At 44.7% G+C, this 27,791-nt stretch overlaps 1 long non-coding RNA gene across 6 annotated transcripts in view; it reads right to left on the bottom strand.

Moving 5' to 3' along the window:
* LOC122165161 overlaps window positions 1–27,791 on the bottom strand; it is a 151,923-nt gene that overhangs the window by 16,853 nt on the left and 107,279 nt on the right. For 4 of the 6 annotated variants that reach the window (XR_006170411.1, XR_006170415.1, XR_006170414.1 and 1 more), the window contains exons 3-7: window positions 21,576–21,685; window positions 12,537–12,812; window positions 11,143–11,260; window positions 3,619–3,744; window positions 846–1,018 (exon numbers count right to left, since the gene is read on the bottom strand). This is a non-coding gene — a long non-coding RNA (uncharacterized LOC122165161). Of the gene's footprint in view, window positions 1–845; window positions 1,019–3,618; window positions 3,745–5,516; window positions 11,122–11,142; window positions 11,261–12,536; window positions 12,813–13,162; window positions 13,369–21,575; window positions 21,686–27,791 lie in introns of those variants that run through there. The other 2 variants (XR_006170412.1, XR_006170413.1) reach the window with 2 other exon arrangements.

Genomic DNA, 27,791 nt, shown 5'->3' with positions numbered 1-27,791 from the left:
TCACTAAGAATAGTTTTCCCCTGCACTGCATTGAATTCTGTATGCTCTTTGTTGTAGCATATAGAATTCTATAATGGGAAAAACCCTAACTTGTTAGCTGCATATCATTTTCAGAGCCAGCAGGAGCTGTAGAGCTTTTAAGAATTAAATTATGTTCATTTATTCACTGACTGCAAAATATCCTACCAAGAGCCTAATAGCTTAAAGGCTTCCTAATCAACTTTACTTCATCATTAAATAATTATGCTTCACATCTCTGAAATACACTTTTGTCACATCTCATAGAAGGGATAGTTAGTGAATATGAGTCATTACCGAGGCTGAGCGAACCATTCATAATTAAACCTGAGCCACGCAAAGCTGCTGGTCTGAGGCTGTGTGAACCTTTCACTGAGTCTGGGCTAAGTTTCCAACAAACTTCAATCCAATTATATCCAATCCACAACAAAACAATATATGTTCACTCACTGTACAGCTTTGCTTCCTTTAGTGGGTTTGTTTTCTCGTGACGATCATTACAGCTCAAATCAAATGGGGTTGATTCACCCTCTCCCTCCCACGCTGAGGCATGCAGTGAGGATGGGCACCACTGATGCTCTTGGAATACATACATGAGAAAATAGTAGGAAATGGTGCCAGTGTTTCACCTGGGTCTACCTGTACATAGCTGTGAGGTGTGTAATTGCACACAAGTCTTTTTCAAAAGGAGAACACTGAGCACTGCTAGACAGCTGGTCAGATGGAGAGCAATCACTGTCATAACTCAAAAAGAGAATAGCACTATTAATGAAAAGGATGATGAAATAAAGAAGTGCCAGAAATGTTCATTTACTGTGTTTGCTTACCAGCAGATCACAGGTCACTCAGAATTGAATATCCTCATCCCAAGGCTGTCAGCCACACCACGTCCTGTCCCTGCTGGCTGCACGGCAACGATGGCAACACGTCTGCATGGATGTGGACATGGAAGCCCAATGTGTGTCATCTCCTCTGAGGCTGCTCGAGTTGCTCTTCAGTGCTTCAAGGGGAAAGAAAGAGCAGAGAAATAATAAGGCTTTGTAGAGTGGTGAGACTCCAGTTTGTACTGTGACAGCTGTTCACCATTGGATCTACCTCTAACAGATGGGACAGAGATGCAGGCGGGGTGGAGGGGCCACAAAGGCAACTGATGGAGAAGTTTCTTTGGAGCTTGCCATTCTTTGTGCTTCATTTATATTTCATTAGCCATGAAATTGTGTTTATAATTGTATTAGACAACTGTGTGAGATATTAGATCATAAGCCCAGCCTGAATTAAAGCCATTTTTAATTAGTTATTGATTTATTCTGTTTTGTCATTTTTAATGAAATTACGCCCCTGAATTCAAAGCACTGGTGCAGGTGTGTTATCTTAATTCATAAAACTAGCACTCTGCTTATCTCCTAACCAACCAAGAGAATGGAAGTTGGTGTTCTTTAACACAATTGTGGTATCAGCCATTGCTGTGCATCTGCACAAGGGGTGTGAAGGCAAGAGACACTGCACTCTAGAACAGACAAGAGAAGGGAGCCCTTGGCTGCAGGCACACTGCTGGGAGGAACCAGGGCTGAGCAAAAAAAAAAAAAAGGAAAAAAAGGGAAAGCAGGAAAGAATATGCTACTGTAGGAGGTGTGAGATGCTGTGCTTCTGCTGGGAAGGAGCAGTAGCCCATTGCCTTGGGGATGCTACTCTACAGCACCACAAGCAGCAGCTACTGCACGTTGCTGGGATCCAGCTCAGCCCCAACGGCTGCAAGGACAGGGAGCAATGCTGCAGCTCAGCCAGACTGTCTGTGCTTTGTCTATGCATACAAATCAGAGCTAAGAGGTTTGGGGTTCTTGGTGGATTTTTTTTTGTTATCTCAGATCCGTCAGGACCTCAGCTCCCTGTTCTACTTTTCTACTCCATCCTGTGATGTTAACATACACAAGGATTCACTTGGACTTCAGAAGGACATCTTCCCATGGTGGAAGAGCTGCGGGATATTTCTTGAGGTGTTGCAGACACTGATGGCTTTCATTTAGGTAAAAAAAAAAGAGGCTGTAGTCTGTAAGGCACTGTTGAGGAACATGAGCAGTTCCTCAGCAACCTTCAAAATACAACAGGCTTCTTGCTGGCATTTATCTCACAGTCTGACACCCCAACAAAAAAATATTTGGACACATGTTCTGAGCTCCCCAAATGCCCAACAATGACTCTCATCCTTTCTTTTCTTTTTTGGCTTCTCCTTTCCTACTTCCTTCCCCCCCCCTTTCCAGCCGCCCACATGGTTTCACTCACTGGAACAGCCCGTGGTGAAATCAGACAAACACTTTGACTTTGCCCCCGGCCCCAGTGGTAGCCGTACCTCTGAAGCTGCCATTCACCTCTAATTACACGTCTGCTGAAATCATGCAGAGAAGGAACAGTGTAAGTCATTAGCCCTCCTAAATGAATGTGCAGCTGAGTAGCTAACAAAGGGATTAACACTTGACAGCAGAAGCATTGCACACTGAAGGGGAGGGTCATCGGGTGACTGCTTATTACACAGAAATAATTGCCATCCAATGCTGAGAGAAACCGATGGCTGCAGGCTGTGTTTACTGCAAAGAAATGCATTTTTTTCCCTTCTGTTTTCTTACCCTCCTGCTTAATCCTCCTTTGCACAAAGCAGGGAGGAGGCCCATTGCTGGGCAGGGCATGGTGGGGAGTGCATGAACAGGTAATGTGATGGGAGCAAGTTCAATAAGAATTCTCCTGCTAGACAGAAAGCTTTCACCCCTATAAAAAAACCTTGTATTTTTTCAAGTATTAAGAATGCTACTTCTCTTGTTCCTCTGTTACCGTAGCATGGCATCTGGCTTTATGCAATGTTTAAAAAGATATAATAACATGATTATAAAGATACAGTAAAAATATTTGTCTTTATCCGTCTCTACAGGTTTAGGGGACTGTGGTCATCCCAGTCACCATGGGGCTGTTCATAGAGTCATAGAATCACTCAGGTTGGAAAAGACCTTAAAGATCATCGAGTCCAACCACAATCTGACCATACTGCCCCACCTCTAACAACCCTCTGCTATGGCCCTGAGCACCACATCCAAACTGTTGTTAAACACCTTCAGGGATGGTGACTCAACCACCTCCCTCGGGTGCCCATTCCAGTGCTTAAGAACCTTTCTGTAAAGCAGTTTTTCCAGATATCCAACCTAAACCTACTCTGGTGCAACTTGAGTATTTTGAGTATATTGAGTACAGGCCATTTCCCCTCGCCCTGTCACCAGTGAAATGAATTACTGAATTGTGTGTGTTTGCTGAAAACACACTGCATGCTTTAACATAATGCCATATGGAAGATCCTGTTTAGCAGAAAGCATGATCTTACAGTTAGGAAAGATTTGGGGTAAGGCTTCCTGCTGGAATAAATTCTTATCACTCTATTGAAGTCACTGCAGCTGCTGTGTTTGAAACAGGCTGAGATATGTTCCCTCATCTTCGGGCAGACAAGAACAAAGCAACGAGTAAAACGATGTAGGAGAATTCAGTACACATTTGACACTGAACAGAAAAGTCTCCATGGTGGACTTCTGAGCAGGGATGTGTTTTGCTTTCGTGCCTTACCTGGTGCTGGTTGCAATGCAGAAGGTTGTGTCCCGAAGCAGGGCTGGATTACAACCCACGCAGGATCCCCAGGTGAGCAAGGCTTGGGTCTGGCATTTTTTCCTTCTTTCTTTCTTCAAATATTACCTATAATACAAGGCAGGAAAAAAAACATTTTAGCTTTTTTGGGGGAAAAAAAGCTGCAATTTCAGAGCAAGTTGGTTCAATCATAAAACTTTAACTGGACTACATATACGTAGATATAGTTTGACATCTTCAGCCCCATTGAAAGGCAGTGGATTTTAGTACAGGCATTTTAAGCTATCAAATGATAGCTGAGATATAAGTACCACGGAGACACATGAAAAGCACAGCAGCACTGGGGTGGTATGGTACAATGTGAAAAGGGTGTTTACATCCAAACATGACACGCACAGTTGAGCATGAATTCACATTAGCTCAGCTTGCGCTTCAAACATCCATTTATTAGCTCTGGGTGGAAACAGCTATTTTTCAGTAGCACAGTTCAAGTATCACAAAGGGTTTTTAATGACTTCTGTAAACCTTAGCACAGCTATTATTCCAAAGCCTTACACCCGAGCAGAGTTGATGCTCAGGCTTTTCTGTTTTTCACCTCTTTTCTGGCATTCTTTCTTTCTGCGCCTTCAGTGACGTGTCAGTTTTCCCATGACATGCCCTGCAGAGATTTGCAATGAGCAAAGCTGAAAACAAGAACCCACATTCTTCCTCCTGATGTGTGACTATTTCACTACTGTGCTGCAGTGCGCTGAGCCCATGCATGACTGCAGCATCCTGAGCACACACGGCCACGCACCGAGAGCTCCTTCCACCCAGCACAGAGGGACTCATGCATGCCAGAGCTGCTCATGGGCAGAGGCTGGAGAGAAGGCCACAGAAGATGTGAATATAGAAATAGGAAATTAATATGTGAGGTGATGCTCGTCCCACGGAGCGTTTTCCGCTCGCTGTTGGGTACTGCTTCCTCTTGTCCGATTAAGTGACATCCGGTTAGTGTGTCTGCCTGGTTATTTAGTTCTCTGCATCACTCTGAGCACTGTAATCTCTCTAATTGGTGCAAAGAAGTTTTTCCCAATAAGGTTAGAATGAAGCAGCTTTTCTGTCTATGCTCCTTCATGGTTGATTTTGCTATCAGCTTCAGAAATCACGCAGAAGGAGTCTGACTTTGTTCCATTCATTCAAGAATTACTATGTTTGCAGCCATAGAAACAGTCTTTAGGTCTGGATACAAAGGAAATATAGTGCCCCTATTAATTTTCTGCATCACTGAAATGGAGCTTCTGTCAAATGGGGAAGGTAGACATTGCTGATGCTGAAGAGCCATCCCAGAACCAAGCCTGCAGCACTGTTTGGGAACAAAAGGTAAGAAGAGATGGTTGATGAGATGAAAATGCTGATTATAAGATGTTTTTGGATGAGATAAGCAAACCGGCTTGTAATCTCAAATTCTTAAGTCTTCTTGCTGTGTTTTTACACTATCCTGGGCCTGTTATGTCTGAAAACAGCCCTACGTTTATTTTTATGCTTCAGGCAACATTAGTTCAGATGAAAACACTCTTCCTTGCCCTGATTTGTTAAAGCCCTAAGGTTTATTTCCTCATGATAAGAGGGCGGTCACAGCCTTCTCAGAAGTGTGTGTTTTCTGTAATACAAACACTCCTGAGCTATTTGGCTCTATGTGGTGTCTAGATGTGAGCTGGCAGAGGTGCCCATGTCCTTCTGAGCTGCACCAACACATCCACCCCATGGCTGGAAGAGCTCTGGGTCAGGAACGTGTTCCCAGCAGACAGACTTGGAAAAAGCAATAAGGCAAACCTGCCAGAGATAAATAGCTGATGTCTTAAAGCAAGGATACTACTGATTATATTGATATTTCTCACCAGCTTGTATTTGCAGTGTTAGAATTGCTTGTACTCTGGCTGGTGGAAATTCCTCTGGTGGTTTTTATCACAGGATGTCTAAATTGTTTAGCAAGATTCATTAACACCACGACAGCCCCACTGCTGACCGAGAGCTTCCAACGGCCACTTCACAGAGCCATCCTGAAATGATTTGAGTCAGTGAGAAAAGGACAGGAAGGACTGAGGCATCCCCAACTCCAGGAGAGCAGCAGGCATTATAAAGAAGGAAAACATTTTTCATTTTTATAAGGAATAAGGAAGTGGAGAATGCGTGGAGCTTCAAAATGATGTGGTAGCAGAGTCCTAACTCTCAAAACGTTTGTGGACAAGGTACTGTGCTGGTCACCAAAGGGGGAAGGAAAGTGCCTGGCTCCACACGAAGTAAAGGTTTAAATTAGAGACTGGAAAAGCTTCCTAATGAAGAATACTTTATCAGTGAACCTGGCTGCTAAGGGAAGATGTAAAATATAAGTTCTAAAGGACCAATTAGACTAACACCTGTCTGAAAGCACAGCAGGATTCTGCCTCCTTGCAGCGAAAATGGGCTTAAAGCCACTATGATATTGCAGTGCTACTGCAGCCTCCAAACCTCACTCACATTCAAAAATCTCATTTTTGCTATGAACATATATCCCCACACTGTAAGGAGGTCCTCTAAGCATCCAGCATGTCTTACCTGTAGTCTGTCTGGAAAAATAACAATTGCAAATCTACATCTTGTCAGATCAAAGTCCTCTTATAACCAAGTCATGAGGATTAAAGTTAGCTTCATTCTTCTGAGTAGAGCATCCCTCCCAAGGGAAAAAGGTGCATTGTGACCTGTGAGCTGGTACTGCATCTGAGCTCACTTAGGGAAGTCTCACTCCTATAACCTTCTTTATTTAGTGGAGGGGTTTGAGGAAGAAGATCCTTGAGGAGAGGGACGGGTTATTTCCCTGCAGCTCTCAGTGAGGTACGCAAAGGTTTTCCCTAAAGTTCCCTAAGCTGACTGATTTGGTTTCCTGGTGCATTGCATGAGCAGTGTGGACATGCAGTTCACAATTCTGGGTTTCCATCCAGAAGCCAGGATCCTTCATGCCACACTCAGCGCTGCTTCCCAGGCCTCCAAATCCTTGACTGCATTCTTAGTCAAGAGTTACAAGAATGATAACAGGCACTGTAAGTCAGCAGTACCCCTTTGATAAGATAAAGCAGCTGTGTTGGCTCTGGAGTAGCTTAACTTTAGACTTTGAGTATGATGAATTATTGTTTAAGGAGATGCATTCGTAATTCTGTTCCTCCCAAGCAGGTGGTTGATATTTTGAGATCCCTGCTGTATCAGCACTGTGTATATTTGGCATAGAAATTGCATGAATATTACAAATTCTATATTTAATTGAGTCTCATAATGAAACCCTGTAAATCATAGTCAGCCCATCAAAATAAACAGGAAATTGATATGTTGAGGTGTTAAATAATGTTGTTTCTTTCCACCCCTACAGGTTAGACAAAACTTGATCGCTTCCCTTAGAAGGCAAAAATGATGGCAGCCAGACATAGTTGATGTAGTTCTCTGTCTGAAAGTAACATGAAAATCCTCATTCCTAACAAAAACATTGAGTAACACGATAAAGCACCTTTACCTACAACAGCTTCCTTGGGTCAGGTCTCAGACAGAGCACGGTGCCAACTTCTTGTTCAGGCTGCATCCTAAGCTTTCCTACTTTTCCCTACAAAATATTTTTGATTCTCTTGTACAAGTATTTTGGAAGAAAAAAAAAAAAATAAATCACAATAACATTTGCTATGCAGTAGTTGGTGAAATTCCTCCATTTACATTTACGAAGGTCAGGCAAGTGCTGGGTGGTGAGAACTACCACTGCTTCAACTTACTGGGCTGCAAAAATCCTGAGTCGTTCTGCTTTTTCTGAATGAGAACTAGTGCAGGACTATACCCATACAGCTTGTCTCTGAGGTTATGGCAGAGGAACTAAATCCCAGGAAACAGAATCATAAAACAGCTTCAGTTGGAAGGGACCTTAAAGATCATCTAGTTCCAAGTAAGAGACAGTTCAAACAAGTGTGAGTGTGACCTAGTGAATAAGTAAAATCTACTGTAACACAATGGGAAGCACAGCAATGACAGCAGGCCAGCAAGGTCCTAGACTGCAGCAAGTGAAGGTTTGCTTAAATGCAACAATGCAACAGCTGTGGGCACAGAAATAAAGGAAAGAAGCTGCTTACCTTCAGAAAGCTTCAGGTACACAGGGATTTCCAGTGATATCCTTTTGCCTTCACTGCCAGCCCTTAAATGAGGGCTGGGAAGAGGGGGATGCTGGTTCCACCCTTCCATCACTCAGTGCATTGCATTGCATGCACCTGAGCACCCCTGGGCTGGCTCTGCCTTCCCACCAGGTGCTCCATCACTGCTACAGTGGGTTTATAGAATGTTTATATGACTAACATTGCCTTCATTAGTAGCATATTATTTGGTACAATGAGGTACTATTTGCACCTTTATCTATGGTGATTCTATCACATCAAGTCAAACAAGCGATGAGACTTGCACTCAATGAATAGAGTCCATTATTTTGCTGCATCTGGCTAATTGAATACAGAGAGCAGAGCAGCCTTTGGCACCTGACCTGCTTAGGTGCCTTTTGCCTGCAGGGTTCTCTTTGTGGATGAGGACAAGGAGCTATGCATTACACTGCAATTTCTTAACAGGCTGTTTCAAGTGCTCTCTAGATGTACTTCCCCTGCTCCTCCAAACCCTATTCACACCGCTTCTTTTTACTGCTCTTACAGTGGAATTCATCACAGGCTATTTTATCTGGGTGAGAGCTCAGTACACACACAGGTCTGAGTCCATGCAGCACAAGTACAAATTGCGGGGCTGCTGTCCAAGGCTGTGACCTTGCTTATCAGAAAGCAAAATGCCAGGGGAGTGACCTCCATAAGCCCAGGTGACCCCGAAGCATCGCACACCAGGCAACTGCAAGTCTCAGTATGCAATAGGAAAGATGCACACTTGCTTGTCGCAGGTCAGGGAAAGGTCCTGCTGGAGACGATCTGCAGATACGTGCTGAAAAGCCTCTTTGCTACAAGAGACCAGGCCACATATGGCAAGGATGGTTCTTGTGATAACGTTTTAACATGACATCTTTGTTGTGCAGTATAATGGTGATGCTATAGGGAAGCAACTCAGGTTAGCTGCTTCTGTGTTGAGTGTAAGGGAAACAACAGAGGAAAGGGTAATCTTCACCTGCTGAGGTAAGTGCTTGTCACTGCCCCTGAAAAAGCAATTATGGAAGATCAAAAGTAAGCTGGTGAGAGCATAAGAACACATGATCTCCACTGTGCTGGGGGAAATGGGAACTGGGAAGCACAGTCTAAGCAAATGTGGTTTTCCTATGGAACATACCTACTTGGTTTTCTTGCCTATCAGAAATGATCCAAGGCAAAAATTGACCAACAGTTCACAAAGAGGACAAGTGGGGCTCTGTACGTACCGAGGGGCTCACTGCAAGTATGAATACTTGGAGAATTCAGTGATTGTGAATAGCATCCCTTCAACATGCAGGACTTCATGATGATGGGGTAAGAGTGTATGCTTAAATGTAATTTTCATTTATTACACAGAGAAAAATCCTAGTGCCCACCAGAACAGAGCTTAAGTTTTTCTGTAGTAGAAATCAAGAAGTAACTTTGCTGAAGGCACTGGTATTAGCTAATGAAGTTTGAATACATTTACACGTACTAAACAATACCTGCATACACTCTCCTATTGAATTTTGGTGGCTGTTTTTACAGCAAATTACTGTTCTGCCCAAGTAAGTTTGTGAGCATCTAGGTTTCCACTAACTAAGATTGCACGTCTATTAGCTTATCCAAAAGTTACAAGACTGCAATATTCCTGTACTACCATGCACTGAAGACATGTCCCTGAGAAATTATTCAGTAGAAAGATATAGGAGCCCTATTTTCTCAGTAACAGCAAATCTGTCTGAAGCACAGCAGTTTCAGTGACAATTCAGCTCTTGGAGCAGAATCCATTTAACTTTGGATTTGGAAAGGCCAGTGCTGGAACCTAGGGAGCAGATCTGTCACTGGATTATAATGGGGAGGCTATTTTGCAAATAACCTGTTCTCTGAAACTGCTGACTGCAAGATGCTTTAGGAATATTGACATTTTGCCACAAGTACAGAAACCTCAGAGTCAACTCCCATCATCAGACAACTTAACAACACATTTCACTTACACAAATGAAACAATTCCCTGTCCTCATAACAATTAGGAGAACATCTTTCAGTGATTATGCTACCCTGCAGCAAGGAGAAGGGTATTGATCCAGGCCTACATTTCATTTACAAATTATGTTTGTATTATGACTCATATTAAGGGCTTTTTCTAGGGAGAAAACAGGGGATTATAAAATACTATTAAATATTGAGCAGATGGCTTCATCTCAAAGAAAAAACATCCTTTGATAAAAAGTAAAATGTTCAAAACGACTTGAGAGCAAGGACACTCAGCACAGTGTTTGTGCTGTTTGGGAGCAAGCTGCCTGAGAAAGGAGCGGGTCAGCTCATTTCACACTGCTGCCGTCTAGGGACTCAATCAAGGGGCATTGAGATAAACAAATAACATCTCAGGAGGTCACTCCTACACCAAAGAGTTCTGTGTGGTTGTGCATGGGGAACTGAATCGAGAAAGGCTGAGATTTTTTGCCCCATAAATCACAGAGCCTTTGGTGGCACTGGGAACTGAATCAAGATTTTCAGTCTCTACTCAGCACCTCCATCTATTCTTCAAAGGTTAGGACCAAAGGGGATCTGTAACGATGGCAGACTCTCCATAGGATTACTCTGATAACTGTTTCAGTGCTGTGAAGGATTTACTCCCCACTTTGCCTCTTTGAAGCTAAGAGAAATGCAGTATGCCCATGGACACCGCCGTCTCCATCTTCCCAGCCCTGCTCCTTCCTGCAGACACAGCGCTGTTGCTACAGGAAGGAAAGAACTGGCTACAAGCAGAGATAATGCTGCCACAAGTGAATGAAAGGAACAAAAAAAAGCCAAGTTTCACTACTGGAAACACTGCTGACAAATTCTGTTAATATTTCAACAGATGACCCCATGCCAATGTCTTTCTGAAGTACTGCAAAGTGCATGCCACGTGTCAGCCAGTGGAACAGCCACCCAGAACAACGAGTGCTGCCCTTCCTCCCCTCTCAGGGTGATTTGTTTCCACATCCCTAACGTTTCAATATTTTTATATTTGATTTCTGTGGGATGAATCTCATCGCCTTCTCATCTCCACAACTGTCAGAGGGCTTTTTAGCATTCTGGAGATATTCCAGCCTATTGTCATTCTCTATGCCACTGAATTTTACAATCACAATTTCGTTTTTTGCAGTGGTTGTGCTCATGCGCCCTCTTTTTCTGAGGTTCAGAGAGGTCTTTGACTTCCTGAAACTCAGTGACAAAATCTATTCCAAAGGCCAAAGCCAATCCTTGCATTCTAAATACAAACATGAAAAAACAAAACAAAACAAAACAGCTAATTAGTTCTAAATTAAAATTCAAAAGGAATATCCATTATTTCTGGATTATGTACACGCACCACCTCCTTTACAGTTTGTGATGAAAGATCAGCCACTGTTCCCAAGCACTGCTGAGAATACCAACAAAGCTGTCACGAGACGATATCTTGATCGAACATGATGACCTTTAAGTTGGAGCTGTAGAAGCAAACCAGATAAGAATCATTTTCAAAATACACACAAAAAGCACTGCAGTGGAAGGGAAAATGATTATTCCCACACTCTTAATTGTTTTGAAAGGTTGATACTTTTAAAGTAGATATTATATTAAAACAATGGGATTTCATGTCATGCTGACTATGCTGTTTATCTTTCAGTGAACTTTCTGTTTTTCCACTTAAGAAGCTGTGCTGATTTCTTTATGCATGCTTCTCATTTTTCTTCACATATCGTATGGTCAGAACAAAAATGCTCACAGCAGGAATTGATTACTAGCCAGTCACTTCAAGCTATGTGCTCTTCCTTCCTCATAATTATCGAATAACTTTCTGTCCTTTTTCTTTTTAAAAGGTTTCTACCAGCAGACAACAGCTGGGGTTGTTCCTATTGCTCCTGACTAATCTTGTTTTGTACTATCAATGCACAAAGCAGCCCTCTGCTACCTCAGTGCTTCTGTGTACAGAAGCTCTTGGGCAAGGGAAAAGGCAAAAGCAAAAACATCTACTTGCACCAAAATTACATTTGCTTCTCTTTAGATTTTGATCCTGCTTTTACAATTAGACTCAAGTGGACTAAGAGAGTTGGAGCCAGGGTCAAATTTTGTCGTGTTTTTACGTAGTGCTTTACAAAATGAATTCCTAATCCTCGATTCTGACTGCATGGATCATCTGCCCTAAATATAACAAATATTAAAATTCAGGCTTTGCTGATGTCAAACAGAAATGAGAGACTGGGAGGACGAGCAGAGTTGAGTGACCTTTCCATGTAATCCCAGGTTGGATCTATAGATTAAATATATTCTCTTCAAACAAATCCATTACCATGAAAACCAAAATCAGCCCCAGTTCTTGACTGAAATCCTATTGCTTATCTCTTTCCTGTTTTTTCCCCTAAGGATTTTTCTTCCATTTTTCCTCCTCCTGTGGCCCATGGCAGAAGCTGAGCTCCAGCTTTGACAGCTCCAGCTTTGACAAGTGAAGCCCATCAATGTGATTGCAAGATGGAGAAAGATATGTTGTTTATCTGAAAAAATATCCAAGAAAAGGATACAGAAATCCAAATTTCTGCATCCCAGCACAGCCAGAGCATTGCTGTGTTACTCTGCTGCAGTTCCATATGAACACCCACAGGGTTTGTTTGCAATGCTTTCCTGGTAGAAGGAGATTTGAAGTTTCTAGCCCCAATATGTGAGTAGTTTCCATAACCCTCTGAATGCAGCATAGCTGGCAGCTTTGAACTTAAAGTTTAATCTTACCTGAAAGGCCGAACTTCCCAGTTTGGGTTGCCGTCTTTATCTCTCGACTACTTGTCCAGACCACTGATGTGACTTGATATTCACATTAGCTTGCACTGCACAAATGGAGAACACAGCATAATCTGCTGCCGAATGTACTTGAGGCATTGCATAACCTGGCTGAAGTGAGGCCAGATGTTTACTGAAGATTTATATCCTTGATGCTTTGATTTGACATCGGTGACAGAGTAATCCAGAAAAGTGCTTGCACTGCAATCTCTCTCCATTGCCAAGGATCTATAGAAAAGAAAGAAAGTAAAAAATGTAAACTAGGACCGCAGCTACACTGCTGCTTCCCTCAGAACTGCAGTAATGAGGTCATGCTGCGCCATGAATGAAAGCTGTAAACCACCTTCCATGGAACAGTAGGTTACCAGGTCAAGTCCAATAAGTGCTAATGCACAGCAATTTTTTACTGTCCCAGATCCAAAGCGTTATGACAGCAGAATCACAACTGGGATTCAGAAGAATAGAAGAAAAAACCCCAAACATTCCCTTGCTGGCAAGGAAAGGTAAGAAAACAGTGCAGAAGCACAGGATGCTCTGCCTGCAAAAATAGTTATTCGTATCAGCTTCTTTTGACTTACTTGTTTGCCCTCATCTCCAGGTTGGATGTTTAGAATCAGTGCCCACTGACACTAATATCAGCATTGAGCCTTGTTTTGAGGGTATCACATTGCAGTCACTGATTAATGTCTCTCTCCTATTAAATGCTTTCATTCTTTCAATGGGAAAAGTACGGTAGGGTCTATCACAGAGGTATCCTGGGCTTTTATCCTCCTTCTGTCATGAGCTCAGAGGCAACAGCTGAAGAATAGAGAAATGAGCCATAAAAAAGGTGAGCAAAGGATGGCATTTGGATCACTGCGCATCAGAAATGCCATTCAGTACCAGAATATTGTCTTCACTCAGCAATGACATCATTTTGTCACTGTCTTCAGTGTTGCTTTACTGGGCCCATCAGAGCTAGCTGGACACAGCACTGCTCATACAACCCCTGTCAATCACATTCTAAATATAACATTCAGCTGTCATCAAGTTATTGGAATTCATGACTATTTTATATGCTGCCCACCCTGCCTGTTTAACCCCCACATCGTGTCCTAGGTGACACCAGAGATTTCAGGTTCATACTGAACCCCAGGGACCGGATAACTCTGGATGATAACCATCATACATGTACACGAAGGAACAGTGGAAAGGAAGAATTAACGAGCATCTGCCACCATGGCTTGGTTTTGTACTGTTTGCATTGTTTTCACTGTACCAGTTTCTGCACTGTCCTGCCCTTCACCAAACCCCGTTGTTGTGGTTTGCAAAAAAATGTGTCTGACTTTTTCACTCCCATCCCTCTGGATTCCAGCTGGGATCAAACACTGAGCATAGCAATCACACACACACAGAAACTTGTCTGTTTTTGAGGAGTAACACTGTAGATATTTCTCACTATTTTCTGTATCATAGCTTAATGTAACAACCACTAGTGAGAGATAAGATACACATAGTGCAGAGCCCCTGGTGTTGAGCATAAATCCAGCACTGGCTTGCAATGCACTAATGAGCGGATGGGAGCCCACCAAGGGGTTGCAGCCTCAGGGAGAAAAGGATGCTGAGAGCAGCTGGAAGGGACAAGCTCCTTCATGAAGCACGTAGCTGCCATGGGGACGAGGCCTCATGGAGGGCTATCTGCATCACTCCGATAGCATTCCTTTGGGTTTTGGTTGCATGGGACCTGCATGAAATCTAATGGACACTGGTGTGCCCCCCTCCCCTCTACTGCAGCTTCCTGAGGATGGAACCAACCCCCAGCAGCTCCTGCTGGTTTGCATCTCACCTGAATCCCACTGAGGTTTGTCACAAACCCCAGAGCTCTCAGACACCTGCAGAGGAGGCACTTTCTATGCTCAGCCAACAGCAGATAGCCTAGATGATCTTGCCAGGAGCAAAACTCTTGTTAATTCTCCCATCTCACTCCCTAAGATATCGAAACAAAGTACCAGTGCAGCAGCTCACAGAAGAATGACAACACAGAGAAATTTCTAAGGTGTTGGGAAAAAGACTCTAGGTTCACTTAAACAGCTTCTCAATTCCTGAAGGAGATACAGCATGCAATTCTGCCTCGGCAAATTTACACTCCTTCTTCCCCCTGTGCCCTTGGTGAGCTATATAAGGCAGCAGCAGGTTTGTCTGAAAGGCACAGAGGATTTGTACCCAAATTTTACTCCCACATGCATTTGTAAGATAGTCTTTGAACAGACACTGTCAAAATTTATGTATTTTTTTCAATTCTCTTGTCTTTCTTTCTTCTTTATTGTCTCTGCAACAGCTGGCAGTGCTACTGCCAGATGCCACCAAAGTCTACAGATCATCAAAACCAGGCCAGCCCTAACCCTAGGCTCGGAAGAAGGATGATGTTTCAGCAGGCATAGGACACAGAGGGAACGAGAGACAGATCTTGCCAGAAGTTGAAACTTTAACGAAATAATCGCTCAACTAGCAGACATACACACTTTCTTTTTTTTTTCTTCTCAATTGTGTTCTTTGGTGGCAATTCATTTTCTCAAGCAACTGTTTGTGTGACTTTGCACACAACTTGCAGAATGTGTCTAAGCTGTACAGACAATACAAAAGGTGGGGCTTTCCAAGTTCTGTCTAAAATCAGAAAAGAGGCTCTAAGAGTCTTTCCCCTTACTGGTGGCCAAAAAAAAAATGTATGTTACTTTGACGCAGCATCCAGCCTATGAGATAAACATTTCCACATTGGAGTCTTCTCACCCACCTGCCTAGGTTAAAGCAGGCTGCTCGAATATCCAAAAGGATGCACACCAACATGATATCCCTTCTAAATCAATCAGATCAGTGGATTTTTATCCTTTGGTATGAACTCAGAGCAAGGCTCAATCACCCCTATAACTATGCAAACTAACTGCTTCTCTACCCCATTAGAATTGGCCTGGTTACACAGCAGTGTGTCAAAGCTACATGATTTTCCAGCAGCTGATTTGAAGTGATGTCTCATTTGCACTCTGATGTGTCTGCAAACATCCACAGGGTCGTGGTGGAGCTGCCCCTTTGGATCACAGAATCATAGAATTGCTCAGGTTGAAAAAGACCTTACAGATCATCAAGTCCAACCTCAACCTGACCATACTACCCTAACTCTAATAACCCCCTCACTAAGCCCCATCATGGAGCCTGAAGGATGGCAGAGGATTGTTTTCCCAGGTACTGCCTATTCACTGTGAGCTAAAGCTGAGAGTGTCTGCTAATCCATCTGGGGAAGGTAACAGCAAGCAGCCTAAGCCAGAGCTTGAATGGAACCTGGCCAAAGTAATCCAAGCCAGCAGGGTCACTGGAACCCAACACGAGGTGTCTCTGGGGACTGCTCTACTGCACACATACTTGGATCTCAAAAAAGACAAGAAGGCTCTGGAGGGGCATGGATCAGACCAGCTGAGCAATACTGGGAATTTGAGCACTGCCGCAAAGCCAAAGCTTTTTTGTCTTATCATTAAAGCAAAACAGTGCAAAATGACAGAGAAACTCTGATCCAAATCAATATTTGGAAGAAACTGTCAACAGAGAACTTAATATATATGCCAAGCTTCCCCTTAGGAGCAGATTGATTTTGTACAGATGTTCCTGAGTGGGAGATGCATCCATAAAAACACGCTGTCCCTGGATTTCACAGCAGCGTAGGATCTCCTTACTGAATTAGCTTCCAGGCACAGCTCAATTCTCTCCTCTTCCCCTGTGGCCAGTTCTGAGCAGCTTCCCCTGCTTTGCCTCCATAGGGGTTAATTCCTCTCTGTTACGCAGACTCTGGGATTGCCCTGAGACTTTCCACAGTAAAAAGTGGAAATGAAAAGTAGCTCCTTGCATGGAAAATGCAAAATACAATAGCAATAAAAACAGTAATGAGCTCATTAGAATTGAAATGTCTCATTACTACTGCAAATGCCAATCATATACGTGGCCAGGTTCCTGATGGTGCAGGCAGTCCTTTAAACACTGTCCTTCCTTGCTCCAGGGATACAAGTCAGATATAAAAGCACGTAATCCTTCCTGTTCCTGGACTGCTCTCCTTCCCTTGGTTCCCAGAATAGTGTGGTGCAGAACATAGTGCCTGGAAATGGGTAGCACACAGGGCCAGATGCTCACTAGAGGCAGCACAGTGGAGCAGTCCTTCCCCTTCAAACTTACATTACAGCAAGAAAATGGAGAACTACTGGAGAACTACTTTCTATTGGCAAGAAATGGTGTGAGCACACAATGGGAAGATGCACTTGGAAATATTTTAAGCGGGAGAAAAAGAAATTTTCATCAACATACTAGTAATGTATTTGCAGATGAATGGCATAAACTGGGATAATAATGCAGCTTCATAAGTTTTAGGCCAAGGAGTTGGAGCTCAGCACACACAGAACATTCCTGCTCATTGAGAATACCTGTCTCCTCAGAAGGGGGATGAGGGCATCCGCCTGCAGCTGGAGCACAGCATCCTCTCCTCCCTCCAGCCAGGCGGTGGGGTTTCCTCATTTCCAGTGGCTCAGGCAGAGAGAGCTGAGAGCACACTGCTGGGGGTCATCCTGGGTGAGAGGGCAGCCTGAGGATGGGATGCAAAACCGTGAGCTGGCATGGGAAGGGAAGGCATGGTGCTGGCAGCCCAGCTGCCTCCTGCAAGGAAAGTTTGGCCACCAGCGCTGGGTTCTCCACGCTGCAGCGCCCAGGCACAGTGTGCCCAAGCCCTGCTTGAGAAAATGTGCCTTTCACTCCCTATTAAAAGTCCACATGTATACACAGCATGAGAGCTAGAGCTCCTCATGTCAATGCATTTATCTGTGCACAAAAGAAGATGATTATCTTCATTTTATAGATCTGGGATTATACTTCTGAGACCGGAAAAGGTCCCAGGAGAAGTTTGGCACCTTCCTCCTGGCAGCAACCAAACCAAGGCTTAACCTTTGCTGCTGAGTCAGACACACAGCTCTTAGCCTGCACAGAGCTTCTCGTGGATCGCTCCTTTTCTCAAGGTGCATTTATGTACCTAAGGGATCAGACTCTACAGAGTCTGGATTTTAAGGGACCTCTGCAGCACTACAGTCCCTCTGCACACACACGTCCCTGCGTTGTCTCCGCAGTGGTAGTGCTGCAGTGGCAGCAGAGCAGGGGACTGAAACCTCTGCCCCCCTCAGGCCTGGCTGTAATTGCCAAGCAGTCCCCCTGAGTACAAAGTTCTTTTATCATTTGTAATCTAGGCTACTGGGATTGTGCAACTCCATCAAGATCTGCAAGGTAATAATGAGCGACGCTCTTCAAAAATGTACTTAAGGCTGAAAGTGTTTAAAGATGCTCCAGCCTGCAATTACCTATTACTCACTGGTGCTCTAAACGGTTCATTTTTCACATCATTCCAGGAAGTTGTAACTTCTTAAAGCAATGTTTCTGGTAATTATGGGAGAGCAGTGACAGCAGGCACAGAGCATTATCTAAGGCTGCAGCAGAGGCAGAAATGCCACCTTCTGCAGATGAGACGGTGAGCGTAGGAGCACAGCAAAGCCATGCAGCCTCCAGTCTAACTGCTTGGCCTGGCAGTGCTGGGGCCATTGGCCACTCAGTGGGACACTGTGTCTGAGCCTGGCAGTGGGATGGCTGCAGACAGGGCTGGGAACATGGCAATCTGCAGGATGCAGCCAGCTCTGCCTGCTGCAGTTGGCCTGGGAAGAAGGGAAGGCTTCGGGGGATGCTCTTTCAGGCTGTTTTGAAACGCAGACAAAATTGCTAAGGCAGCTGAAACCTCAACAATCTGCCTGCATATCTGCAGCGCTGCTGAGAGCTGCTTTACTTACTGCATTCATGCTTTGTTCTGATAAATATATCACTTAAAGGAAGAAAAAAAAAAACACAAATAAAAAAGAGCCATAGGCCCTTGGGACATCTCCTCTGAACCAGGCAATGCAATTGCAGGACTAAGCACTGCAGCTGTCCCACTGCCTCCTCATGTAACCCAGGGAATTAGGGAATGATCCCTACCCACGGCTGCATCGGGCTCATTGATCGGCATCACATGAAAACCAAAACTTCTGTGGATGTGAGCTGCCCTGGCTGTGAGCTGCCTTGCTTTGGAAACACACCTGGGATACACGGAAAGCAGGAGTTTTGCTTCTGCTGCAGGGAAGCGACTGATGGCACAGTCACATTTGGACTGGAGGAGCCATCCAGAAAGAATGCCTGGTTCCTAACACCAACTCGGGTCAGCATGCAGATCTGGAGCTGCTGGTATCGCATCTGTTGGCTGACAAGTCAAAGGCAGCAGCACGTGAGTTGATCTTCATTTTCCCCTAGGTAGTTTAGAAACATGTCCTATCCAGGTTGTATTTTTCCACTCCAAGCGTGTCTGCGATGCCTCGTTTCCCTGTGCTCGCTCCCCTGGCTGAAGTGATGGGACCACATCACCCTGCACTCTCCCAGCCTTGGCTGGGCTTTCCCAACCTCATCATGCACGCACACCAGGCACAGGTGCTGCTCCACGTGCCACAGATGCACCCTGGGTGCAAATCGTTTCAGCACACGGGAGGCCAGCAGGACTTCAAGGCCAAATTTGTAGCTCATAGGAACATCAAAGGACAAGTCCCAGTTTCCTGACGTTTTCCTCATCTTTCTATCAGGGGTCTCATCACAGCTGACTTTCTCATGAGCAAAATAAGCACAGCCCAGGCAGTCCAACTTCCTCAGCACCCAATTGGGCTGAAGCAGAAGAATTGTGCAACATCTTCTAAGGACTGATATTCTGGGGAGGAGAAACATCACCTCTAGGAATTCAGCTTTATGGGATACTCTAATCCAGAAGAGATAAAAGCACTTTACTAATTACTGCTGGGTTTTGTTTCTTTGAAGAACTGGGTTAAATCCCTTTTGAAAGTAGAAGGCTGTTTGTGCTCGTCAGATGTATAATTTAATTTATTTAGGAATTCTTTCTCTTTCAGGGTTTTGTTCGACCCATATCTGTGCACTTACTCCTTTCTTTTCCTCTCTTTTCTCCCCAAAGATAGGAACTTTTGCTTTACTCTACATCTCTTCTCATTATTTAGCAATAAACATCCTTCAGTTGACGCATCTTTTTTTTCTGGGGGTGGATAAGGTGAGTATTTCTTTCTTTTTCCTCTTGAAAATTCATTTCCTTATTATGAAAATAAAGTGTTCCTTTTTCTTCCCAATTTAATAATCCTGAGGTATTAATTCGGAGATGCATGTTTACTGACTGAAACACGTCTTCATGCTACACTGGAAAGAAAACTCTCAGCATGTACTTTGGGGAGAAGAAATCATTGGAATCGCTATACTACAATTTATCTGCTAACCACTGCTATGCAACACTGCAGAAGCAAAGCAAATTGGCCTGAAGGGGAACTTGGGAGGTTGTTCAATTCATATTACTTCCTCAGGTCAGGATCATCAGCCTACATCTTTCCTAACAGATGTTTTTCTAACCTGCTCTTAACAACCCCAGTGATGCCACGTGCACAGCCCTCCGTTGCCATTTCTATGAATATTTCACTGTTCTCATTGTTAGAAAGTATTTTCAAATGTTCAACCTGAATTTCCAGAGAAGCAATTTGAGCCTCTGGCTTCTCATCCTATCCACATATATTTGAACTTGCAAGTCCCTCCAGCTGAGGGAAACGGTCCAGACAAACCCCCAGGAGCTCTCAGCACTTGTGCTGCTCTGCAAATATAGCCCAAATTTTGAGAATCCCACCCACTGAGAGCTACTCCCAACATTCAAACAGAGATCAGAGTTGTCAGCCCATGCCTGACAATTATTGAGGCTTTGCTGTGTCAGTGGAAAAAAATGCCTCATCCATCACACACAAAGTCACACTGCACTTAATTGCTCAGCTCCCTTCTCTCTCACCCCACTGCTTGGCAGGACAACGTTCTCCATCTCCGCTCAGGTTCTGCACTGAGATGTTTGAATATTAACTGAGTCCTTCTCCTGCACTGAGAACACAGCTTTGGATGGGGTATTATAAATTAACTCTTTGTTCTGCAGTATACGACCTTTGCTATATAAATAAAGAAAAGCACTGATTGTCTGTCTTGTTTCTTATCTGTAGGATGGGAAAACATATACTGTTATGGAGAATTCTGGCAGTTGCTGGGGGTGCTTAGCTCCATCTTTCTGGCCCTCTGGAACAGCAGCAGTGGCTTTCCAGACATCTGCTAAGCAGGGCAGAAAACAGCTGGGGCACAGCTATTTTGCTGCTCCCAGCAGTTGCAGCAATTTTCTCACCCCTAGCCCTGGCTCTATCTGGTTATTAATTTCTGCTTTCAGCATTGTTATTACTGCTACTATTCTAAACAACAATGGGACAAATTCCTTCTCAGAAACAGATTATTTTTTTAAAAACAAATGTTACTACATCCTGCAACAGCCAGAAAAGAAATGCTCTCATTGTATGAGTGGATAGAATTCCTTCATGCTAGATGGTGGGCTGCTAGGAATGACACTCAAAATAAATCGGGAGTCTGCATCAGACAATGCAGGGAGCCACTGGCTGGGGCATCTGGACATGTTGGCTTCTCTATTCCTGGAGCAGTAGTTGCCTCAAAGGCACAAGCCCTAAGAACATGGGGGTCCCACAGTTCGACTGCCCAAACTGGCAGGAAAGCAGGGAGGATCTATCAGACCACAAATGGGCAAGGAATTGAAAACATTTTTTGACTGATGCCGAATGATTGTGCAGCTGGCCTCAGGAAAATTAAATGCTGAACAACAAAACACCATCATTTGGGGCGAATCAAAGAGGTCTTGCTCAGCACCAAGACGAAACAGTTTTGGTTTGTTTGATCCTCTTAAATAAAAAAGAAAAAAAAAAAATAGCACTGACAGATTTGAAAATGGGGCACTTGGAAGGAAAAAAGGAGAGAGAGAGAGAGAGAGAGAGATGAGAATACTTTGCTTTCTTTACCAAGTTTTGATCATTTGGCAAAGCTTACCTCAAGACATTTTCAAAATGCTGCTCAGTTCATCTCAGTGTGCCCCATGTCTGGGGCCACAGCACCTCATCCCAGCCAAGGGAGCAAGAGAGCTTGTGCCAGGGGAGGTCCTGGGGATGGATGAGAGAAAACATGATAAGGAATGGTGCAGCCACATCAACACACCTTCATGTATGACTCCACCAACTCCTGGTCATGTCTGGCAGCCCTGCAATCCTTCAGTTATTTGGGTAAGGTCTCAGATTCCCAAGACTGAGGTTTTGCTGTGCTCAGCATCAGAGAAGTAACAAAAGAAGTCCCAGCCCTAAAGAGCTCATGATTTGCTTTCATTGCCTGTTGAAAGGAGCCAAAGAGCTTTGGCCTGGAAACCCCAAGACATCTCCAAGACGACATCCAACTTCTGCCTTTCTGCAAGGCACGAATTGTGGATGCTGCACGACTGCAATGGATGCTGTCAGGCTGGGGAGCTGGACAGACCTTGTCTGGTGGAAGGACCACTTGTTGCCTCTCTTCCAAGAGAAAAGGCAATACAGGCTCTTTAAAATGAAGCCCTCTAAGTCACATTCCTATAAGCACAAACTCACCAGGCAATACAAGGAGCTGTACACCACAACACAAAGAACTCAGAACTGCCCAGCCAAGAGAAAGCACATAGCAAATAAATGGTAATGTCCGCTGAAATTATTTACAAATGATCACCAACTTGTTTTGCTCCCTGCCAGAGTACCACACAGCACTACCTTAGTTCATCCTCCAGCAATGCACCACACAAGGCAGGACTGGTGACAAAATAACCCCAACACAACAGTAAAACCACTCTCACCTTAGGTGCCATCTCACCTCACAGCCCCCCAGCTATCTCTGGAAGATGCCAGTGCCCGGTTCTGCCCTGCCAGCAGCCTCCCCAGGCAGCCGAGCCCTGCAGGCAGAACACAGTCACCTGCTAAGGGATAATTTAGAAACTTGTTCCTTTCTGCAAACACCTCAGACCATGGGGGGCACCTGGGCACTCTTAGGCGCCTCTTATTTCCCCTCAGAGGCAGAGCCATGCCCTACTGTGGCCTCTTCCACCCACTCACTGCATCACCCCCAAGAGAGCTGACTTCCCAGCTTTCTTGAAACCAAAGTGTTTAGCAATCTCTTGTAAATACTAAAATAAATCTAATTATTCACATAATTGGGGAAAAGAAAGCCCCTGCTGTTTCCCAAAAAGCAGGCAAAACAACCCATTGCAACAATACAAGAGAAAAACATGTTTGCCATCCCAATCCCATACGGAGTTTGTTAGAAAGCCCCTCAGTTCTCTTTGGCCTGTTGCCAGCCCCACACCTACGTTCAGAAAGGCACAACGCAGCAGAAAACCAAAGAACCAAACCAGTGAACTCTCCAAATCCAAACACTGCTTGGGCAGAACAAGGTGTCCATCAGCTGCTTGGGACAGCAGTGCAGGTAGGACGGGGTCAGGGCAGATGGGCTGCTCTCCCCACACACCGCCCCACAGCTCAGAGCTGACAGCAGGAGCAGCGCAGTGAGTGGCACTGCTTGGTGGCATCCCAGCAGCTCAGTAATCAATGGGGAGTAGAAATTCCTTTGGCTGCCAACCCCAAACATGAACTGCAGGCTTGCAGGTCCCTCATATACGCAGTAGAGAACACAGAGCAGAGCACAAAGACTTGCTTTAAAGTACTTCGTGTTATCAGATTTTCCCTAACGTGCACAGGGAAGATGGATGTCTCTGGGTCTCTGGGTCCTGGTCATTCTTCCCTCTTTGTGTCTCCTGCCTCAGTTCTGCTCTCTGTATCTCACTTTCTCTTCTCTTGCCCTGTGGTTCCCTGTTCACCTGTCCCATCATGCAGGGACAAGCTCTGCAGAGTGCTGTGCTTTCCCAAGGGAGCACATCGCTGACCCCTGCCAACCTGCTGCAGGCAATGAAGAATACTAAATATTTTTTATATTTAGTATACATTTTTTTCCTTTTCTCCCTTCTTAATGGCTTCTGCTCTCCTACTTCCCCATCTGAATGTTTGTGCCCATAGGTGCCCTCATGGATCCAGGGCTGCTCCCTGGGTCAGGGCAGAGGGAAAAGAAAACCCCAAACATGCTCCTCTATAAGGATCAGAAGGCAGGAGGGTTCTCCCCAAGCAACTCATGGGGCTGTGCATCAACAGTTAAGCCATTCTGGGAGGCAATAAGGACACGAAACTCCCTTTCCCAGATAGGGTGAGTCAGCTGGGTTGCAGCTTGGTGGAGCCATGGAACTCAGACAGTGCAGTCATCTCTGCAGCAACTGCATTAACTCCTTGTCGCTTGTTCTCAAGCTCAGAAATAACGGATAGCAGCTATGGAACATAGTAAGTTATGATTTGCTTCTTTTTTTTTGCTAAAATCATGTGCAGCTTCATTATATTTCTGTCAACACAAGCCACCAGACAGACAGATTCAAGGAAGAACTGCCCCGGATGCTCACCTTCCAGCAGAACAGAAGGTGCCACGTGAGCGGCCAGCTGAAAGCACAGCTGACAGGTGAGCAGTTGGGGCAGTTCTTCTTCGAATCAGGGCTCGATTCCTTTGCTGGCCACCCGCCTGAGCTGGAATTGCCAGAGCAGGCCCATGTTGGCTCTGTGCCGCTGCATTCAAGGCTGCAGACGTGTTCATCGTGGCTCAGGTCAGTTATGTCAAGCCTCAGCCCGCAGCAGCTGCAGGGGAGGCAAAAGCCTTTTCCTATTGCGCAAGGCAGAGATGTCAGTGCTGCAGTCCCGACGTAAATCAATGCTGGGAACTTGAAATCAAGACTTTCCTCCAGTGATGAGTAATCTCTTTGCATAATTCCCCTCTGCATGTTTTGGATACAGCAACATATTGTTTCTCCTCTAGTGGCAGATTTTGAGAGCGTTTTGCTACCAACTCAAGTCTAGTTGGGCTTCAAGTCTGCTTCACGATAAATGAAAAAATTGCTCATATTGGGAGACTTGAAAAAATATACAAATGCTTTTGGAGGAATGAGTCTCCCTTACTTTGAAACATATGTTTCCTCCTTTGTAGCTGTTGTATCTTTGTTGGATTTTTTTTCAAGCTTCTTAGCAAACATGTTGCCACGAACGTTGAATGCAGTTCAAGCAAAGAGAGACAGCAAATGCTTTCAGAAAGCCAAGTCTTAAAAAGTCATCATGGTTGATTCATCAAGGTAAACACCTGATTTATATATCTACTGTCCCTCAAATGAGGGCATTACCACATTGCCCGAGACCGAAATGCCCAATAAAAACAGCTATAATCTTGAGTACCAAATGCTGTCGATGATCTACCTACCATAAACTACTGAACTGGTCATAGAAAGGTTTGCTATGATGACTCATTTCCAGGAAAGTTATTAGCTCCTCAGCTGAATTTTAGGTGGCAGGGGGGAGAAAATGTGCTAAATAAGTCAAATAAATACTACAAATTATTCATCCTCTTCTGACATCCGCAGAGATGACCGCTAGCTGCATCCACCTCCCTCATTCCCTCAGGGGAGAAAGCAGAGAGGCGAAAGTAGAATAAGACTTCTTGGTTCCCCTGGAGCAACAGTTATTAGTGCTTCCCCAGAGCACCCTCCTGCCACCAGGATGTCAGAAGAGGTCAATCATGTTCAGGACTTTACAGCTAAATGCAGATCCAGTTCAGGAAATGGCATGTGAGCAGAGCAACTCATGCATACGGGAACAAACAGGGATTTCTGAGCCTCCTCTGCACCGAATGCTGCTCCAGTCCCACTGCCTGCAGTTCAGATTTTCATCAGCGGAGACAAAAGCCTGACAGTGATGGAGCTGTCAGCAGCAAACTCCCACCTGCACCCACCTTCTCAGGCTGGAGCAGCCCTCTTGGCTCTGGTCAACACATAAGCAACTGTAAAATTGGTCTGTAAAATTTTCAGTCTTCTGCAGATTCAGTCTCTATTGAGACATCTGTTACCTTCCAGGATATGCCTCTAAGAATCTTTCCTTTAAAATTGTTAGAGATTACATCTGACAAGGTTTAATGGGCCAGCACAGGGTCTGTTTTGTCTAAATCCATTAAAAACACTGGAAAATAGGACTTAACATTGTGGTCCAGCCCAGGCTGATCTTTGGTACAGGAAACACTGTTTCCCAAAACTCATTTGTGCACAGCCCAACACAGCATGTATCCTTTCCCAGCTGATTTCCCACCCCCTCTGCTCCAGATCACACAGCTGACTGTGGGCTCAGTGAATCACAGGGCTGTTCTCTGTACACAGTTCCTTTCTGAAGAACGCCACCTCATCCTCATTAAAAACAGCCCTGCCATCATTTGTTTTCTTTCTGCTACCCATATGCTCCTGAGCACCTTTATTAGAAGCTTCGAGCTTGGAGTTAAGAGCTAATTAAACTGACAGTGCTGCCTCACTGCAACTCATTGCAAAACAATTCAAATTGCATTTGGTCTAATTTCTCGGCAGTGAAACCAAGCAGCGCTGGGGAGAGGAAGATACCTGCAAAGCACGGCGGAGTTGCACGCCCTCACTGCTGCTGTGCATGGTGCTGCAGGGTGAGATGCAGAGCATGCTGGAGGGAAGGGTGGGCATCAGCTCTGTGCTCTGCAAAGGGGCAGCGAGGCTGGGGACACAGATGGGAGAATCTGCTTGAGGTAGGAGCAGCCTGACTAACACTGACCCAGGGAACTCGGTTCTTAATTTGAATTGGGAAGAGAAGTGGCTTTGGTTTTTTTTCTGCTTAACAAAACATTTAAAATCACGGCACTCAACATCCCTATTTTTTTTTCTGATTAAAGTTATTTTGCATTTAAAATGACATAGCACGAGATCTTTGAGAGGCACGTGCAGGACAGCTGCTCAGCAGCCACCTGCTCAGGTCACCATGCTTTGCTCACAGCACCCGCAGCTCCACGCAGATTGCTTGTGGAGCCAACAGGAATCGAGTCAGCCCTGACACTTGTTTGTGAAAATGCAGAAGGACACAAAAGCTGTACCCTCACACCGAGATCATGGCCAGGCTGGGGCAGCTCTGTGCCAACCTGAGCAATTCTATGATTCTGTGATTCTTGCTCAAGTTGGGATGCAACTTCAACACCTCGACTCCCTTTTTGGTTTGCATCAGAAGATGTTTGACTTAAATTTTTTAAAACCCTCCAACCAAGCAACATCCCCGTTTCATTATTTCTGCCTCAGACAGCTGAAGCAGGGCGGGAGCTCTTCACACAGAACAAACCAGCAGAGGACAGCTCTGCTGCTCAGAGCATTGCGTTGCATTGCACTGCACTGGATGCAGCAAAATGTTCATCAGAACCTCCCAGCAACTCCAGGAAAGTGCTGGCACCAGCATCACGGGGCCCTGGCTGTGTGCACCTTCAGAGCCCAGCTCTGACACGGCCTTTGCAAACGATCCGCTCTACTTTTTGGGAAACAAACCAGTGACAGCAATCATTCCTAACTCCACCGAGCAAATCACCTCTTGTTCTCACACGCTTGGCTGCAAACAATGCAGACCTTCGCACAGAGGGCTGTCCAGGACCTGATGTGACCAGCAGTGACGCTCTCACCGCTCACAGCTTTTGAACCTTTGTGTTTAATGACCTCCACCAGCACTGCTGAGACCAGCAGCGTGGGTGGGACGGGTGCTGAGGAGGCTTTACATCAACACACCACATCCCTCAACGCTGCAGAAATCACATTGATGACTAACCTAACTCCATCAGCTGGAAATTCAAACCATTTGCAGGTTGCTTCCAGTTTCTGCTTTGTTAAGGTCACATTTTTTTCCGAAGCACTGATTCACAGGAACTTTCCACTGTGCTGTCTGCCACCAATCCTGACTTATTAGCATTTTTCCACAGTCAGAGATGAGGAATGGGAAAAAACTCTGCCTTGCCCTATTGATACAGGATAGTATAAATAGGTAATCTATTTTTATCTCATACCAGAGATCCAAGCCTAACAGCCTGTAAAGCTACAGGTACCTTTGCAACTACAGTCACTACCGCATTAGTGAGCAAGCAACTGGAGCCTAAGGAAAGAGGCAGAGAAATTATGACTGGGAAGGAAGGAGCACAGAAGAATGGTGCTTTCCTGTTCTCACCCTGTATGTGACTAGCTTGCCCTATATCATAAATGCGATATCAGTATCTTACTGCAAAAAGATTTTTAACCACGTTGCTCTATAGATTCTATGAATTTCTCTTTACAATCATCACCTGCTCAAT

Source organism: Centrocercus urophasianus, unplaced genomic scaffold (genome assembly GCF_019232065.1).
Source record: "Centrocercus urophasianus isolate 14NV4802_14NV808 unplaced genomic scaffold, USGS_Curo_1.0 seq_29, whole genome shotgun sequence".
Lineage (NCBI taxonomy): Eukaryota > Metazoa > Chordata > Aves > Galliformes > Phasianidae > Centrocercus > Centrocercus urophasianus.
Note: the sequence above shows the minus strand (reverse complement) of the source record. Positions and strands in the feature narration are given on the sequence as shown.